This window comes from Phyllostomus hastatus, unplaced genomic scaffold (genome assembly GCF_019186645.2).
Source record: "Phyllostomus hastatus isolate PE091 unplaced genomic scaffold, TTU_PhHast_1.1 phas_contig_86, whole genome shotgun sequence".
Taxonomy (NCBI): domain Eukaryota; kingdom Metazoa; phylum Chordata; class Mammalia; order Chiroptera; family Phyllostomidae; genus Phyllostomus; species Phyllostomus hastatus.
Genome location: NW_025333977.1, coordinates 82,404,951 through 82,423,253, shown reverse-complemented (window position 1 = coordinate 82,423,253; position 18,303 = coordinate 82,404,951). Strand labels below are relative to the sequence as shown.

General features: G+C 39.3%; 1 protein-coding gene across 5 annotated transcripts in view; it reads left to right on the top strand.

The window, feature by feature from the left end:
* The window catches only part of ZBTB20 (zinc finger and BTB domain containing 20), a 798,652-nt gene that overhangs the window by 489,827 nt on the left and 290,522 nt on the right, over positions 1-18,303 (top strand). Inside the window, exon 1 of one of the 5 annotated variants that reach the window (XM_045852100.1) lies at positions 3,191-3,263. The exons of the other annotated variants lie outside the window; for them this stretch is intronic. The gene's annotated coding sequence lies outside the window, so the exon portion shown is untranslated. Of the gene's footprint in view, positions 1-3,190; positions 3,264-18,303 lie in introns of those variants that run through there. 5 annotated transcript variants of the gene reach the window in all.

Genomic DNA, 18,303 nt, shown 5'->3' with positions numbered 1-18,303 from the left:
TAAGCAGTTGATGCCAGAGAGAGAAAGGAAATGAGCTATAGAACCATAGAATCTTAGTGTTGGCAGAGACTGTGGAGTTCATGCAGTCCTACCCTATCATTTTTCAATGAAAAGACTGAGACGTGGGGAGTTAAGGGACTTGACTTGCCCTAGACACACAGTTGTTTACTGATAGTCAGGCCAAAATCATTTCCCAACTCCCAGTCTGGAACTCTGTAGTTCAGCATGCTACTGCCATCCTCTACTGAAAATTAACACTAACTCAGCCTGGAACATAGAAGAACTCAGCATAGAATGGAGAACAAAAAAAAACGATGAATTTGGAGATGGTAATCGGTCTGTGAAAAGAAGAGGAGAAATAGACGGCCCTCCTTTGTTGTGACTCGTTGGCCAAGCTTGAACAAGACATTTTTTGGGGTTTCCTCCCCAATACCTTCCCGTGAAAAGCAGTAAAATATTTTGATTTTTATTCCTCAGGGTTTATATGTATGCATTGAGATTTGATTTGCTTGGAGAATTATCCCACATACAGGTTAGCTCCAAGCGTAGATTGGTTTGTGGCTAGTCAGTGCTGTTATTGAGCCCTGTTATTTACATGACCTTGTGCTTTCCCTGGTAGTGAAATGTGCTCCAGAGTTCTCATGGGGGAAATCCTCTCTGTGGGACACTAACAACTGAGGATCAGATACAGGTTTAAGATGTAAGAATTATCTTCTATTAACCCTTGTGTTCGATTAACCTCAGGCCATATATATATATGAGCCTTTTAATCAAGCTCATGAGTTAAGTAAAATAATTTTCTTTATTTGAATGTACAGAGTAATTTGAAATAAACCAATAGCAAAGGAGATATAATAAAAATGTCTTGATAGGAGTCCTCATGAAATAGCAATACAAGTCTTTTAGACCAGTCAAATATTTTTCTGAATAGAGCAACCGGAAATGAGAGCATCAGACAATATGATGAAAACTACAGATGGAATGCTTTGCATGAAAAGTGATTATATAAAAAAGAGAGCTCAGGAGAAGGTAGGCGTGGGGCTGGAAAGGAGGGGGGTAACTGAAATAAGAGAAGATAATGCTTGACCAGGTCTAGTAAAATATTCCCTGCCACAACCGCTATTCCATGAAGAGACTGAGCCAAGAGGCCTGAATAAACCAGCCTGAAGTTCAGAGTTGCCATTATTGTGGGAGGCATCGGGGAGAGCACATCCGGATTTGTGTTACACAGCAATCACTGTTGGGTGTCAGCATTCATCAGCCAGATGGTCAGACCCACAATTAATCAATTAGGCTGGGATGATCAACTGGACCAAGTTTTCCCCTTTGGTGAAAAGCCTTCATCATGCGGTCAAGGCCAACAACACTTTTATCCTGTTGCTTTTGGAGAAGCTTCTAAACATCCCTCTTCTTATTTAGGCCTCTAGTTACAGGATATTGTTAAGCTCCAAGCTGCTTTGGCAACATAGATACCCCAAATCAAGATTTCAACATAATAGATTTTCAACATACTCTGTGTTCAAGTATCTTTTGTGTACCCTGACAGAAATAACCTTGTTAAAGCAGAATTCTCTGAAGACTGTTATTCAACTGATTTTACTAGAGTCCTCTTGTTGGCTCCACTCAGTCAGGTGGAACAACACTGAAAATGACTCTTTCACTGGGCACCTATAAGGATATGATAGTCGAATCAAAATAATAGCAAATTATTGAGTGTTCACCATGTGACAGATGCTGCTGTGATAAGAACTAAACATTGCCCAAATGTTGATTCAGTCCTTGTAATAATTCAGTGAGTGTGATAATGTTCCATTTCAAAGAGAAGGAAACTGAGACTAGAATGTTCATTAGCCCAAAGTTAAGCATTTATTAAAGATGTATTGAGATAATTTAATGCTCTCTGGAGTGAGGCTAAATAAAATTTACTCTGCATTTTTTACACATCTTATACATTTGTGCATTTCTAAAAAATGGAGATTAGGAATTTATGGTGGGTTCTTATTTTTCCTCTTCAAAGAACTCTTTCACTAGTGTTTCCTGACTATGTTGATCTTACTCTCTTTGCATGCTATTCCTGATGCAAACCATTTGACTTGAGATGGCTTTCTTTCTTATTTTGGGCCATCCATCGCTACTGTCTGCTGCTAATTGTAAGTCTCCACTTCTGTTTCCTTATCTATATATGGTTCTTCTAAGTTTGTTTGGGATACTAAGACTTTATCAGTTGGCTTATAAGTCAATTCACCTCCTCCAGAACAAAATATCTGCTACTAACTTATTTCTTATGTTGAACCTGATATTTCCCTCCAACTATTTTATTTCCCCCCTGCTCTTGCTTTATTACTGTCCTACTGCTGTGGAGAAGTGTTGGAATCTCCTAGTGGTGGGATGTGTCACTTCCTGATAGAGGTCTTCACTGACCCCATTGAATCAAAATACAGACAGGGCATATTTCTGTAGTGTTTCATCATTGAACTTAGGCCTTTCTTTCCTCTCAGCTCTTCTCTACCTCCACCCAAGTTGAGAAGTGCTTCTCTTTAACTGTTTGTGACCGGTGTTTTGCAGGCTATACAAGGACACTATTGACCTAAATGTACCTTTTTGAGATAGGCTCTTATATTATTTTATGCAGTATGAGGCTTCTTTTTGTTATTTAACTGCAATGCTTTGCTTTTGTTTGTTTGTTTTGCTACTTATCAAATCAGGAAAGCAGTACCAAAATACCAGGGTAGTATATAGGCAACCACTTGATTTCTGAAATCAAGTTCAGGAGCACATGGAAGAAAAGGTATTCCAGAAATCTTAATGAGCATCTTTTCTCCTCCAGGGCTCTACCAGTGCCCTCTTTTTCTAACTGTGGTACTCTAATTTGTTCTTGCTGTATTTGGTAGGCAGCTGTTTTACATTTTTCCCTTGCTGCTCCTTTTTTCTGTAATCCTACAATCCTCACCCCAGAGCTGATGAGGCGCTTTCATTTTAACCAGCAGTATCTCCGTGTATTGCAGAGCTGAGCCCTGCCATCTAGACTGCCTCTCTGCTTCATTTTGCTCCTGACCTAACCCCCCCTGCCATTCCAGGCCTGGCCTCTCATGACCAGAGACTGCTGACTCATCCTGGCCTGTGCCAAGCTGTGCAGTCGCTTAGCGATGTGGACAGGAGTCGAAGGACTAGAATGAGATCACTGAACTCATTTCACTTGTTGCTTACGGTACAGTCCAGCATGAGCTGGAAATGTAGGAACCTCAGCCTCCCGAGCAGAAAGAGTAAGTAGATTGAACACACCGCATCACCAAGTCCTCAACAAGCAGTAGTTGGGTGGAGGGTGGGGCTGGCTTTCTCATGGCTGTGGCTAGGGCATTCCGGTTCACCAGGAGTGTTCCTTTGTCCTCTCTTCTTCCTCTCCTCCACAGTCAGACCCTCCCCCCACCTTCCCTGAACTTCCCTCCTGAAAATGTCCGGATGGCACAGCAATGATCTGGGCAGAAATGAAATTTTGCTAATAAGCAGCCTCCGCAAGAAATCCTGGAACAGTGACACTGCTGAAACTGCTTAGTTTAGCTCGTCTACTGGGAACACACATGAACTTCCCAACAGAATTCAAGAGGGTGAAAAATTCCTTTTTTGTTCTCCTTTTCTTCTTGATTCTCTGTTTTCTTTCTGTTTTGAGGGAGGTGGCTTCAGGAGACATAGCTGCATTCTGGTGTGGTGTCAAGTTTTCCGTCGGGAGACAATAATGTACATTCCTCTGGCAGGACGGGATGGTTTTTTTTTTTTGTTTCTGTTGCTGTTGTTTATTTATAAGACATTTCCTCTTAGTTAGTGGAAGTTAGATCGTAAGAGGCTCCAGTGATTTTCCTTCCACCTCCCCTCCCTAATTTCTGTGCTTCAGCACTCTGGAACACTGTGAACTCGACAAACTAATCAAAGCAGGGAGCTTAGCAGCCAGGCCTGGACACTCTCAAGAGACTGTGCTGATTCTCAGTCGACACTCCTTGGATCAGGAACCACAGTCTTGGTGAGTGGTGAGGTTCCAGAATTTGATGTGTCAAGGATTCTATTCTTGGTGTGTCTGGGGCAGTCAGGAAATAATGGGTGTTTTTTAAAAAGAAAAAAAAATACACTCTTTAAAATAGCTATCAAACAATCCAGCCAGATGGTGAAGATGTTACCGTGCACAGCTGAGAACACTCTATGGACAATAGCAGAGCCTTGAGTCTATGCTCAGAAGGAGCATAGGCATAGGTTTCGTGTTGCCAGCAATGGATGTCAGCCTTGACATGCCCAGCACACATGCTGGTAGGAGGAGGGAGATAAGTGAATGAGTGGGGAGGGAGGCAGTGTTTACGGTGGTAGGAGGGGGAAGTGAAAGTGAGATTCATCGTACATTTGAAGTTTCTGTCTACCAACTTTTCGTGCATCTCTATTCTGAACATTGACATTATGCTCAGGATATGTATGTACTCAGCTAAGCAAGAAAGAAAAGTAGATGCATAGCAAAAGAATATTGTTAATACTGTTCTTCTAAAGATCTCTTTGCTAAAAACTAGTTGCTTTTAAATGTTAGGGAACCTCCCTCTGCCTGACCATTGGAAAATGTTATTTGTTACACCCTCTTCTTTATTCCTCTGCATTCATGGAATTGAGCAGAAGAGTGCAATGAGAATCTTTATTTGGCTTCAGAGAAATGTATTATCCTGACATAGGAAAACTAGATGACTGTCCTCACAGTGTTAAACCCAAATATAGTTATTGTCCTCAATATAAGAGACTCTGATGAAGTGGGCTGTGGAAAGTTGTTGAAGGGGTGGAATAGGGGTAATTGCATCCTGTCTGATATGAGACTAGCAGAGCAGTCAACAGACCAGCTCTTGGAGTCAATATGTGCCTTCTATGTCCTCATTGATAACTGACGCTCTCCCTGGAAGTGGAATTTCAGGTGGAATATGTATTTCTTCTTTACCATCGTCTCTCTGCATGGTTGGTTCTTCAACAATATTTGGTTTTACTGTGTTTTCTTGCCTTCTTTCAATTTTAAGAATCTGGCATGTTCCAAAATATTGAGTGGAAAAAACGAACAAGCAAACAAACAAAAAAACATGGTGGCCATAAAAGCATTTGACTGTGTGGCAGCATCTGAAGTGAATTGCTCTTTGGAGAGAGGGACGAGCCTTTGATGTCCCCAATATGGTTCTCATAGGCTAAAAGTTCCAAGAACCACAATCCAGCCTAAGGGGCACTTATTCGATGTTCTTAAATATTTGGAAAGAGATGCTATTTTATTGTTTTAGTGTTCCTTGCTGTTAACACATTGCCAGTAGATTCCTCCTAAAAGTTGAAAATGCTTTAGCAATAGTTGATTTCACATTTAACCAGATGTGTATTGAGTGTGTCTGTTGTGTATATTCTTCTCCAAGCTGGTAGAGTCATCCAACATATTACATTGGTACTTAGCTTTGGAATTTTGTTTGCTACTCAGGACGATTTAGACCCTTAATCATGTAACCCATGCATACTCATATATAACCAAGTTTCCTACAGACTGCCCTCTGCTGCAGCCTCATCAGGGTCTGTCAGTGACCTCTAGAGCGAAGAGTCAGCTTCCTATCACAATTCCTATAGTTTGTGAGGCACATCAAATTCCTCAGCTGTCACTGTGACAGGAAGCAGTCTCAGAGTTTAATTAGGACCAGTATGCTATGAATTTAATGTATATAATCTGTCTATTTTGGTTAAGCCATGTTAATTATGACCATATTATTTGTAAATACAATGTTTCTTTGGGATTTTCCATAAGGTACTTCTTTTCTTTTCTAAAGAAAGAAATTGAATGGGAAAATGGTATCAAATTTTCTTTTAATAGGACCTGGCCCGGTATCTCAATTGGGTGGAGCATTGTCCCACACACCAAAATGTTTGTGGGCTCAATTCCCAGTAAATGCACATACTTAGGTTGCTGGTTAGATCCCCAGTCAGGGGATTTAAATATTTTTTAATTTTAAATATGGTGTAAAACATATAACTAACTTTTAGCCCATTACAGCCAATGCATACATAGGAGGCTGTGCCTCCCCCAGTTAGTACTCAGGCTGCACAGATTCCCAGAAGAGATTTCTGTTAGTCTCTGGCAGGGATATCTGTTGGGACTACACAGAGGGCAAGCTGAATTTCTAGCACTCTGAAGACATTTTCTTATTGAAATCTTCTCTGTCTGTATAAAAAATTTTGTCAGCGTTGTTAAGCAGAGAATAGGTAAACACAAATATCTAAGAGATGACATTTAACAAATACAACCCACCAAAGAGATTTTCCTTCTTGTTGCCAAGATCCAGAGTCCCACATGGCCCTGGAAGAATTACATGGCTAAGCTGGAGAAGAAAGTCAGCATTCGATCAGTACACTTCTGATAGAAAGACAGGATAATGATGTGTTTCTTTCTGCTTAAATGGTTGTGTTAATATTACCTGATTTTTTTTCAATACCTATATTTAAACTTTTATAATATACTATCAAGAATTTAGTCTTCTAGTGTTCACCCCATTTCAGAAGATGCATATTTTAAAACATGTATTTTCTTACATGGACATCAGCTGTAAGAACTCCCTATGTGTTATATTCATTTAATTAGGTCATTACACTTAGACACAAATGACATTGCTAAATAAAAGAATTTTGTTTACCAAGTAGGAAATTGTTCTTTCTTGTCTGTGTATAAATGCTTTTTGATATTTAGGTGATTCCTTTAAAAAGATATATGTTTTAAAAAGTTAAGAAGTGGTTGATTAATAGGATCATATGATTATGTATCTTTGTTACCTTGTCAAAGCATATTTACACTCATTATCACATACCTATATCCGACTGTTAAAATAATATAAGCTTACGTTCTTTGAATTCAATCAAACGTTTTTCATATTGGCCGTAAGTGAAGTGTAGTTGACATTTATCGCACTTAAAACTAATTTTACTCAACTCTTTTTGAGCCGTACTTGCAAAAGTTAAGATTTGGTTAGCTGATAAGATTGGTAATTATCCTTCATCAAATATGTGTGTTAGATTATAAGCCTAAATTCTATTACACACAACTTCAAAGTATTAATTGCTGTGTGTATGAAGTAGTTTAAAATTAAATAGAAAGTAATTAAATTGCTATAAATTATCTTAAAATTGAGACTACCTTTAATGAATTCACGATTTTGGAAGAATGAATTTATGCACAAATGACCCAGTTTATTCTAGTTTCTCGATTATTAGTTGTACTTTAAATACTTTGATGCTATATTTACACATCAACATAAGCAACTATAATTTTCTAGAATACCTTTCAAGATACCCAGCCAAGTCATATATTTGTCAAGTCACACTTTTTTCTCTGAAGCTTTCTGTAATAACCCAAACTCCAAGTGAACTTCTCCTCCAATGACAGCATTTTTAAAATCTGTAGCTTTCATTTGTTACTTATCATATACTGCTTTGAAGTGGGTTTTTTTTTAAATCTATGAAAACTATAAGTGGTTAGAGGGTAGGTACTACATTATATTTTTCTCCCTCCCAAATAATGTCAAATTGCCTCAATCTGAATGGAAGATCAATGAATACATCTTTCTTATCATAATGGAAGAAATATGTTCAGAAAATAAATCACTAAATTCTTGTATTTCTAAACCTCTTAAACTCACATATGAGATCTTTCAACTAGCTGGCAGCATCCCCTATCATTTGCAAAGGTAGGTTCTCTAATCCCCACAACATCCAGGTGATTTTTCATGGGACATACCATACAGTCTTGAGCTTGCAGCAGTTCAGTTTATATTCCAGGACTCACGAGGGTGACCAAATATCCAGCTTGGTCTGCTTGTGCAGTTGGAAGATACTAAACTCAACTATAATGTATCACATTAACCAAAGGTCTCTCCAGCTTGGAAATACTTGGATTACAGTCAATCAGTGGTTCTTTCTTTCCTCAAACTCAACATCTAAGAAGCTCAGGCTGCCTGCTGTGGGAAGGCGTGACAATTGGCTATAAATGCCCCATGAACGAGATTAGGCAGGGGTAGGGCAGACAGACAGTAAAATAAAGAGAGGGGCAAGAGGACAGGCAGACAAATCATTTCCACTGTCTTAACAAGCACTAATTAAATGCCTTGTTTTAGGCAAGTAAGAGCCAAGTGCAGTTGTTTCTCATGGATGCATAGAGAAATGCATAGGTTGGTGCTGCTTTAGTCATTAAGCTACAGCACACTAAGGTGCCTTCAGTGCTCTGGGGACGTCAGTGGGAAGGGACCCATTTCAGCACCCTAAATGGTACACTGCTGACGTGAAGCTCATCGAGGGAGTAACTTCATGTACTACAAACTGACTGCAACAAATAATATTTAAAAGAAAACAAAATACTGTGTAAAATATGCTTTAATTACATGTTATCGGTGTTCAGTCAACTTGGCAAACCCCAGACTACATCGGATTCTGTCTCCTACGCTGAACTATTTGTAGAGCTTCTAATATATATAAAGGAAACACACTGGTTTCATTTTCATCTCTTTATCTTTCCTGCTTTATCCTCTAGTAAACTGAATTCCTAGAGGTAAGCAGCCAGAGGGAGAAAGAGGAATGATTCACATAATGGATAATTAACCCTTGAAAAATGGAAAGTTAACTCTCTGTAGGCATGCCAAAAACTGGAATGTTTTGTTGTTGAATTTGTTCTCCTTTGGGTGTTAACACATAGAGCACACCTCCATCAGCACCGACTTGACACCAAACAACCGGTTCACCCGCAAGCTACAAATGCCACACTCACCTTCCAGTTCATTCTGGCAGGATTTGTAGCATGCTGTCCTCTTGGGTAGTCATGTACAATCCATGGTGAGGGATAAAATTGTATGAGTGCCTAATCCACTTTTGAAAATGAAAGAAAAGGATCTGTTTTATGAAAAGGACCTAATAAGGAAAGACACAAACTGTAACAAAAAGTATTACCACCTTGCACCTCCTGCTAATTACCTTCCTAGGCAAAAGGAATCAAAATAGTGTAATAAATGTGAAAGGTACATCACGAACCTAGTGTAAAGAATTGTTTCTTCCTTTTAATTGTGAATTAAAAAGAGTAGCAAACATTAAGCTACCCATGTAGCTTTAATTTAACCTCCTAACCTTCCTGGAATTCATCTACTTCATTTATCTAATAAGGATAATAGTACGTATTCAACTTATTTTCCAGCATTGTTATGAAGATCAAGCTACAAAGACGGTTTCTTCATTATATTTGTTAAACATGGATTTAACATTAATTCATTAATTCACTGTTTTATTTATTAAAAAATTATTTTTGAACCCATATTCTGCATCGTATAACTCTAGAAGCTAAAGACTGATTAATTTATTAACAAATATTTATTGATGAACACATATGCATCCAACACTTTTCCAAGGTCTGGGATACTACAGTAAATAAAATAAAGAAGTCTCTAATCTTGTAATGCTTACTTTGTAGGCATGGGAGAAAGATGAAAAACAAGTACATGCATGAAATATATAGCATGTAAGACAGTTATAAGTGTTATGGGGAAAAGTGGAAAAGGAAAAGGAGAGAGAGATTGAGAGAATGGGTGTAAGTGTACTGGTGGTAAAGCTGCAAATTTAAATTGGATGGAGAGGGAATGCCTCATTGAAGGGACAGCACTTGAGAAAGGCGAGGAAGCAAGTTTTGTGGATGTCTGGGCCAGAGCATTTTTGGCAGTGGAGCCACCAACTGCAAAGGCCCTGGACAAAAATGTGTGTGGCAAGTTTGAATGAAAATGGCATGGGAGTGGGCAAGCAGGAAAATGGTAGGAGGTGATGTGTGTGAGGCGGCGGGGGCCTGAGCACATAGGCCTTAATATACTGTTGTGAAGGTTTTGGCTCTGTCGTTGACAATACAAAGGTAAATCAGACATGGCTCTAACTGCTCACTAAAGGAGAAACAAGTCTGCTAATGCCCTATGCTAGGTGTCATAATCGAAGGATGTTTAAGGAACCTCGGAAGCACAAAATAGTGAGTGTTTAGCTGAGTGTACCTTTGGGTGGAGGGTCAGGGAAAGCTTTACAGAAGAGCTAATAAATCCATTCTGGGCTTTGAATGGTTTGCTCAGATAGCCAGACAGAGAACATTCACTAAGAGGACCAGCAGAAGTAAAGGCACTTAAATAGAAAATAACTTGGCAGAGTTGGGGGTCAGTACCAGTGAAGCTTAGTAGAGGAGTAATGATGCTGTAGATGTAGGCTGGGAACAATCATTTCGGGCCTTGATTTTCATGCAAAGAAATTTTAACTTCATCGTGTGGCATTTGGGGACCCATTGAAAGATTTTAAGTAGAGAGGGTTAATTATCAAATTGTGTTATAGAAGATCACCCTGGCGGAAAAGTAGAGGGGTAGATTGGAGATATGGGAGAATAGAGACAGGAAAATGAATTAGGAGGCAACCGAAATTGTTCAGACAGGAAACAATGAAGCCCTGAACTAGGACAGTAAGTATGGGAATAGAGAGGAGGAGACATGTTCAACAGATAAGAGGCAGAATGGACACAATTTAATGACCTTTGGGCTGGGCATTGAGAGAAGAGGAATTTCAGATTGCTCCCAGCATTCTGCCTTACACATTAGCAAGAAAAGCTATGAGGAGGAGGAGCAGGTTTGTAGGATGGGGCTGGAGGTGTGGAGAGATGATAAATTTGCTTTTGAATGTGTTAAGTTTGAGATGTTGGGGGGAAATTCAGACTGATATCTGGTACACTGCTGGATTTAGTCAGGAAAGCTGGGAATCAGTCAGGGATAGAGATACATTTGGCAGTCTTCTGAATTAACAGCATCATGGTGGTAGTGAAAACTATGGAGTGGACTTTTCTCAAGGAAACTATGTGGACAGAAAGCAAAAGGGTGTACCACATTTATGAAACAGAGAGTAAGAGAAGCCTTAGAGAAGGTTGTTTGTGAGTAACTACTATGTTCTCGCAATTGTGCTAGGTAGAGGTGGACCAGGATGACTGGCGCTCAGACGCTGCCCTGAAAGCTTGTAAAAACATAAGAGGTTATTGTTACTATCACCGTCAACCATGTGGCAGTGCTAACAGGGGAGATGCCCAAGCCTAAAAAGAAAGTCATACAGAATATTTAACTAGCACCAGAGGAGACTATTATGAAGGGAGAATCCTGGAAAGTTTTCCACATGCATTTTTGCTGTACAGTTTTCTGATTTCTCTAGTATGTGAATGTGTATATTCCAGTGTTAGCATGGGTTCAAGCTATTGGCAAAACAAGCCAGGTGTAAATTATGGTAGAATTGAAATCGATAGCGCTTTCAAGCACTGGAGTGCCCAGTTCACATCAGGACATGCGTCTGTGTTCACTGAAACATGGCTATCAAGTGCACCCCGAGTCATTAGATGTGTTATCCAGTGAATAACAGCATAATTATATTTTAGCAGAGCAGCCTTATGATAAATTCTGCTTTAGTGAAACTCCATATACAGAGCAATTTCTCCCGGCCGTGTACATTGCATGGCAAAGAAAGGATATCCTGCTGCGTATCAGAAGGCTGTAATTTCATTTAGGGGTTCTATTGACATCGTAAACTGCAAGAGCAGAGCTCAAGTGGCTATTTAAGTCATAGGAACTTCAAGCTAAAATTACTGCCTAGTCCTAATCGCCACCTCCAGGGGACTCCTGCCTATACATGTGTGCTTTATGTTTCTATCTTTGTGTCTATAAATAGTCAATCACTCCAGGGTTGAGGTGATAAGCTATACAAAAATATGGCAGGTATATGTCACCTTTGCAGCTGGTGCAGGCTAAGGGATAAAAGCAATTTTACTATTCATTGAAAGTCAAATGCTAAAAGGGGCCAGCTGCTCCTGACAAGTTCAGAGTATAGGTGTTCCGGTTTTTCTGCTTGAAGAATTCTCTACTCAGTTTAAGGTCAGGGTCTTCCAACATGTTGAGGCTAGAAAAATAGGGACTTTTAGGCTTACCTGTGTACAGCATGGTTTACAGCCCCAGTCCTTGCCCAATTCTTTCCCCTCTTTGACTTGACCCAGCTCACTTGTGAGAGTAATAGTACTGGGTGGCCTGAGCATCCAGTAAGGTACAGGTTATACACTGCCCCTCAAAAGTCATTTCCTAGATATTTAGAGATAACGGTGTGTCTTCAGATAGAGTCAAGCTGAAAATTATGAGCCATAATAATTGACCTGAATGTTTGTACTCTAAGGAAAATAAATTTATATAAAATTGCAAATTCTTAAATAGTATTTACTAGTTGATGCTTTGGAAATGATTCTAGGAGACCAACAAGGAGAGACTCAAAGCTAAGATACTTTTCTCCTTGGTTTTTAATGAAAAGTTCCTGTTCATTCTGCCACGTTAGCAGTCAACTTTGTCAAGAGTAAACAGTACAAAATTGGGCACTAGAGTCCAAACCTCTTCAGTCATTATGGTGCTGATGTTTTATTTGGTCACTCCTTCCTGGGCTTGAGGGTCATCTGTGTACATACTGTCTTAATAAGAAATCCCAGCAGAATTATCATGGTTCAGAAAATCACAGTAGTAATAAAACTTCTCATAAGGTAAATGTTTTATAGCCACCTTATTAATACTTATTTCACCCTGTGGAGAAATGGAAGATGGAGAGGTAGAGAACTGGACCCACACTTAGCAGCTGACTGAGACCAAAATTTTACTTTTCATATTAGCTTGTCTATTGCCCTACTGCTTGATCACAGTATTTCTTTATTGTTTAAATAGTATAATTAAAACCTAAAGTCTTAAAGAGACGAATCTCTCTCATCTGTTACCATGATGCTTTTATTATATGCCTGAACAACATAATATGCCATTGTCATGTGTCTGAGAGAAGCTACTGCTCTGGTAAGAGTAGCCTCAAATTGTTTCTACCCATGGAATGTAAAAAAGAAGATGTTAGGCAGACATAGATAAGCTTCCGTGTGAGGTAGTACAACTCTCCTGTTGTTCTCCTGGATCTAGGCCGCAGAGCAGAGTGATTAAGTGTGCAGACTGCCTGGGTCCTACAACTTACTAGCTCTGTGACCTTGGGGAAGCTGTAATTTTCACTGCCTCAGTTTCTTAATCTATAAAATGGGGATGATACCTTCATCATAAAATTACTGAAGGGAGTATATGATTTAATAAATGTAAAATATTTAAACCAAGGAAACCAAGACATGGTGTATAGTGAGCTACAATAAACATTAGGTGTTGTTATAATCACCATTGTTATCTTCCTCATCCTCACTTATTACTAGGCTGTGGGGTCATGGTTAATACCTGTTTAGGATAAAACCTACACACATGCAGGTATGTACACACACACACACACACACACACAAACCATTCACCTAGGAACATTTGCTTGCCCCAGATGTGGGCTTAAGTTTCAACAACATGTTATCCTAAATGTCTTTCTAGGCAGAGAACACATGAGGAATTCATGCTTTGGATAAGGTGGTCTTTTTACTGAGTTCATCCTTAATACTGGTTTTAAGTACTTGATGAAGAATTACTCAGTTCCTGGGCCTCACTCATTACCTATTTACTCTATCTAGTTGGTCTTATCTCATCATAGGTCCTTCCTAAACTATGAATTCTATTAAGCATAGCCTAGTTAAGATCTATTGATAGAGTCACCATTATAGTTCCAGCTCAATAAATAAATATAGGGTGAATGAATGAATGAATGAGTGAGCTTCTATTCCCAGCCTCTTCCTGTAGTTCATAGTACTGGCTATCTGATGTTCTAAACAGTGACTTCATTGTCCATGCAGGCCACTGTATTCACTATCCCTAGTTACTATTCCCAGTCTTTCAGTGCAAACTCTGCTACTTATTTTTGTCTTCTTGCCTGATTTGAAACTGTCAGTACTGATATCCAGTCAATATAGTAGGCCTAGCCTCCTATCTGCTTCATCTTTTCCTTCATGAAACCATGGACACCACCCACACAGCTGTATCTTTGTGACTCTGTCAGTGCCTTTTTCCTATTGAAATCTGTGAACTAGATGCTTGCTTTAATTTTACAAGTGATTCGTTACCCATTTGCATTTTAACTTAATGCTCTTGGTTCTAACCTTGATTTTGATCTTCATAGGTTATACATACCTTTTTATAGTTATTATGTTTTGAGAAAAACATACTTATATCAATAATAAGTAAGTAAAAGCTGACATCAAATCTTATCTGCAAGAAACAACATTCAACAACCTTGGATACTATGTGTTGTATTATTTGTTATGCCTCCCACAATAGTCCTTATAGTAGCTCCTTCCATTGCCCTTACACCTGTTCTAACCCTAGGCTGATGCTAACAATATTCAAAGCTCAATTATTGTAAAGTTTGACTGAACAATGTTGGCATTATATAGAGTGTGTCTAATAGTAAATATCACACATAAAAGGAAGAGGAACTAACAGCAAAATGTAACATTGTTGCAGCTGGTACAGACCACCAACCATTACATATTGACATATTTATTGTGTTCCCTTTATTGTCACTATTTTTTGACTTGTGAAAAAGGGAAAAATAATTTTTAAAAGAGGAAAAGATACAATTTAAACTTAGAAACAAGCATGATGCTTATCTTAATTAGTATCTATCATACTAGCTAACAGGGACACAGCACCTACTTGCAAGGAGCTTCTAGTTTGTACAATTTTATTGCGGAGAGTAGTATTAAGTACTAAATCTAATCAGGTAGAAATTATTATTCTATGATGATGTACCAAAATGAGCAGTAAAGAAAGACAGTGACTGCTGTAAGAATTCACGTCAGGATACCCCTAATGGTACATGGAAGGCTTAAAGTTGAGCATTGAAGGATGAAGGAAAAGGGTCTTTTGGAGAGAAGGGGATATGGAATATGACGGTCTAGTATCAGAAACCAGGGAGGGAGGAAGAATGAAGAAAAATTTCAACCTGAAAGGAGGCATGGCAGTGGGCATAAAGTCGATATGTATAGGAAGTAATGAAATAGAGATAAGATACACGTGAAGGTGAGGATATGAATTTGGAAAGGTCAGGTGGGATCCAGAATTTATTCTTTGTGAGTGATGAGGACAATGACTGTTGTAGAATTGGAACTCAATAAGGGTTTGCTAAACAATGGAAACATTTTAGAGATGCAAACAAAAAATAATAAAAGCAATGTTTTAAGAGTTAACCTGGCTATAGTACACAGGGTAGATTGAGGGGTTTGAGAACCGTCTGGTGCCAGCTGGACGGCAATCACAGTTATTGAGATGTAGAGCACTCAAAACTCAAATATAATCATGACTGTGGAGATTAAAAAAAGGGATATTAAAAAACACATTAACAGCACTCTTCATTTTTTTTCCCTACCAACCCTAACCCTAGTCTCACCTAACCATAACTTTAACTGGAAAATATCTCCCAAATCCTTTTTGCCTTTTGATTTGATTTCAGTGAAGTCTATCACTGCATGGAGGGTAGGGACAGGCAAGGAAGTGGGCGCTAAGGCCCACTCAAGCCTCCCACCAGTGAGGGCTTTATTGTATGACATTCCTGAACAGCATAATGTGCTCTCAAAGTTTGACTGCTTGAGAATAAACGCAGGGGACACACAGACCCCTGTGGATTTTCCCTGACAGGCAGGACTCTGGGAAACCTCACTTGTCACAGAATGCCAATCAAATCTCAGGGAGTTCAAGATCCATTCTGGGTTCTTAACTTTTTAGTTCTTAGTTTTTACTTAATTTTTTATTTTAGAACAGTTTTAGATTTATAGAAAATCTGCAAAGGTAGCACAGTTTTCATATACCCTTACCTAGATTCCCCTGTTAATAACATCTTACATTACTGTGCTACACCTGTCATAACTAAGAAACCAACATTGGCAAGTACTTTAATATTAGCTAGATTTCACACTTCACTCCGATTTCACTATTTTTCCCCCAGTGCCCTTTTTCTATTCCAGGACCACACCCAGGAGCACATTATATTTAGTTGTCATGTCTCCTCAGGCTTCTCTGGTCTGTGTCAGTTCTTCAGATTTTCCTTGTTTTTTACAAACTTGAAAAATTGAGGAGTACTGATTTAGGTATCTTATAGAATGTCCCTCAGTTTGGGTTTGTCCAGTATTTTTCTCATAGCCTGGGGTTATGGGTGTGGGAAGAAGACCACAGAGGTAAAGTGCCATTCTCGTTATGTTATATCATTACTACCATTAAAATTTTAAAGCTAAATATTTCATTCTTCTATCTTTGGTTTAGTTCTTGATTCTTACTGTGTGACATATATCCTGAAATAGCTCTAGGACCCCTCTCCTACATTTTCTCCATTCCTCCTTCAGTTCAACCAGATCAGCACCGACAGGAAACCTCCAGGGGGACTATATGCTGGCAGAAATTCCAAGACCATCCCAAGTTCTTTCTTTACCCCTGAGACAGTCTCAGAAGTCCCAAAGGTGTTCTGGGACTTGGCTGTGGGAAACAATACTCATTAACCTGTCTGTGCTGTGTACCTAGTCCACCCATTATTATCATGCATCCAAGTGGCCTTTTTTTTTTTCTTGGACGGTTCTGACACTTCTTTGAGGGGAGCAGATTGGCTAATATAGCACATCTAAATTCAGCTTCCTGTTGATCAAGAATTGTGTAGACACATCTTAAGGCAAGTGTCCCATTTTATATTATGGTTATTTGAATGGGTGCCTTTTCTTGCCTACTCAGAGCTCCTTGTAGGTGGGGACCATGCCTTACTTTTCACTATATCTTCGTGATTCAGTATAATATATGTATCCCCCCACCCCAAGTAGACCACAATACATATCTCTGGACTCTCCTGATTTCATGAATTTGGAAAAGGAACAAGCTTCCTTGAGGTTTCCATTCCAAGTTTTGAGTTTTTAATGTGGAAAATACCTCCCAAGTGCCAAACTCACTTGCCTCCCCCAGCCAGTCAATCCCAGGTACATACGAGGCCTAATTTTTCCCAGCAGCTGGCATTACGAATGAGAAATTGATGTCTCTGCTCATCAACCTGTCTGTCTGCACAGTGTAGAGTAGCACTATTTAGAGGCAGGGTATTTGGAAAATTAAACAAGGACTGTCTGAATAGGAAACCTATCAGCCTGCAATGGAATGACGTTTTTTTGCCCACAAACTGGGGTTAAGATCTGCATATTGATGCTTAATGTCACCCATTTGTGAGTAATGGATCTCACCCCATTAGTGGGTAAATGTGTTACATCACTGGAAGCTGTTATTTTCTGTAGGTCTGTATGGGGGAGCAGTAGATATACACATGTACTTGCCAACAGATCTCTGTATTTATCTGCCCGTCAGTGGGAGCAGACAGGGCACACCTCTTTGATGGACAAGAACCACAGGTCAAAGCCATGCTCTTACTGCTGCTGCTGCTCTGTGATTGCTGTGGCTGTATCATCTGCGTCTAGAAAGAGGCTAGGGGCAGCTTGTTAGTTGTTGTTCCAGTCTAATCTGGAGGTTGGCTCTGGTCACTGACATAATTAAAGAGACTTTGCAAACGTGGACTGCAAATGCTGTGGCCAGTGAGATGGGCACAAAAAAATCCGCTGTCACCTACTATCTCTAATCTTCTATAATGTCTCAAGAGTCCATACATCTGTCCTATCTGCAGGCACCATCCCTAATGCTGTTCTGATGCTATCTGGTCCTCCTGGACTCTGCCTGTCAAGTGTATTTCCTGCTGCAGGCTGTACTACTCACTGTCTCTCAGCCTCACCTCCACTCAAGAGACACATTCTCTCCCAGTAGAAAAAAATCATTGTGGTTTAATCTTCTAAAAAATAGTCTACTTATAGCCCTACAACCATATACATCATTGAACTTGGTCTTCATCATCTCAACATTCAATATGCCTTTTGAGGAACAAGACCCTTTTCCCCCCAGTTAAAACATACCAGTGATGGCAAACTGAATTTCTAATTATTTTGTATGGAGTGGGCAAAAGTAGGTTAATAGTAATTAATACAATAAATAATAATACAAGAATAAACTGTTTCATGTACTCACAACTGTAAACCTACTTTTTCCCACTGAGGAAAACAAGCAGAGCAAACTTATGTTTTCAGTCTAGGCCTGTTTACCAGTGTAATTTGATAGTGGGAATTAATTGTGTGATTCTTAGTACAACTACAGTACAGTCACAATTAATAGACATTCCTTACAGTTATCACCCCTCCCTCTCATGCTTGTAAGAGGGCATGGACCATTCTTTTCCCCAAAATTTAATTTCCCTCAAGATTGCGGGATTATTGCA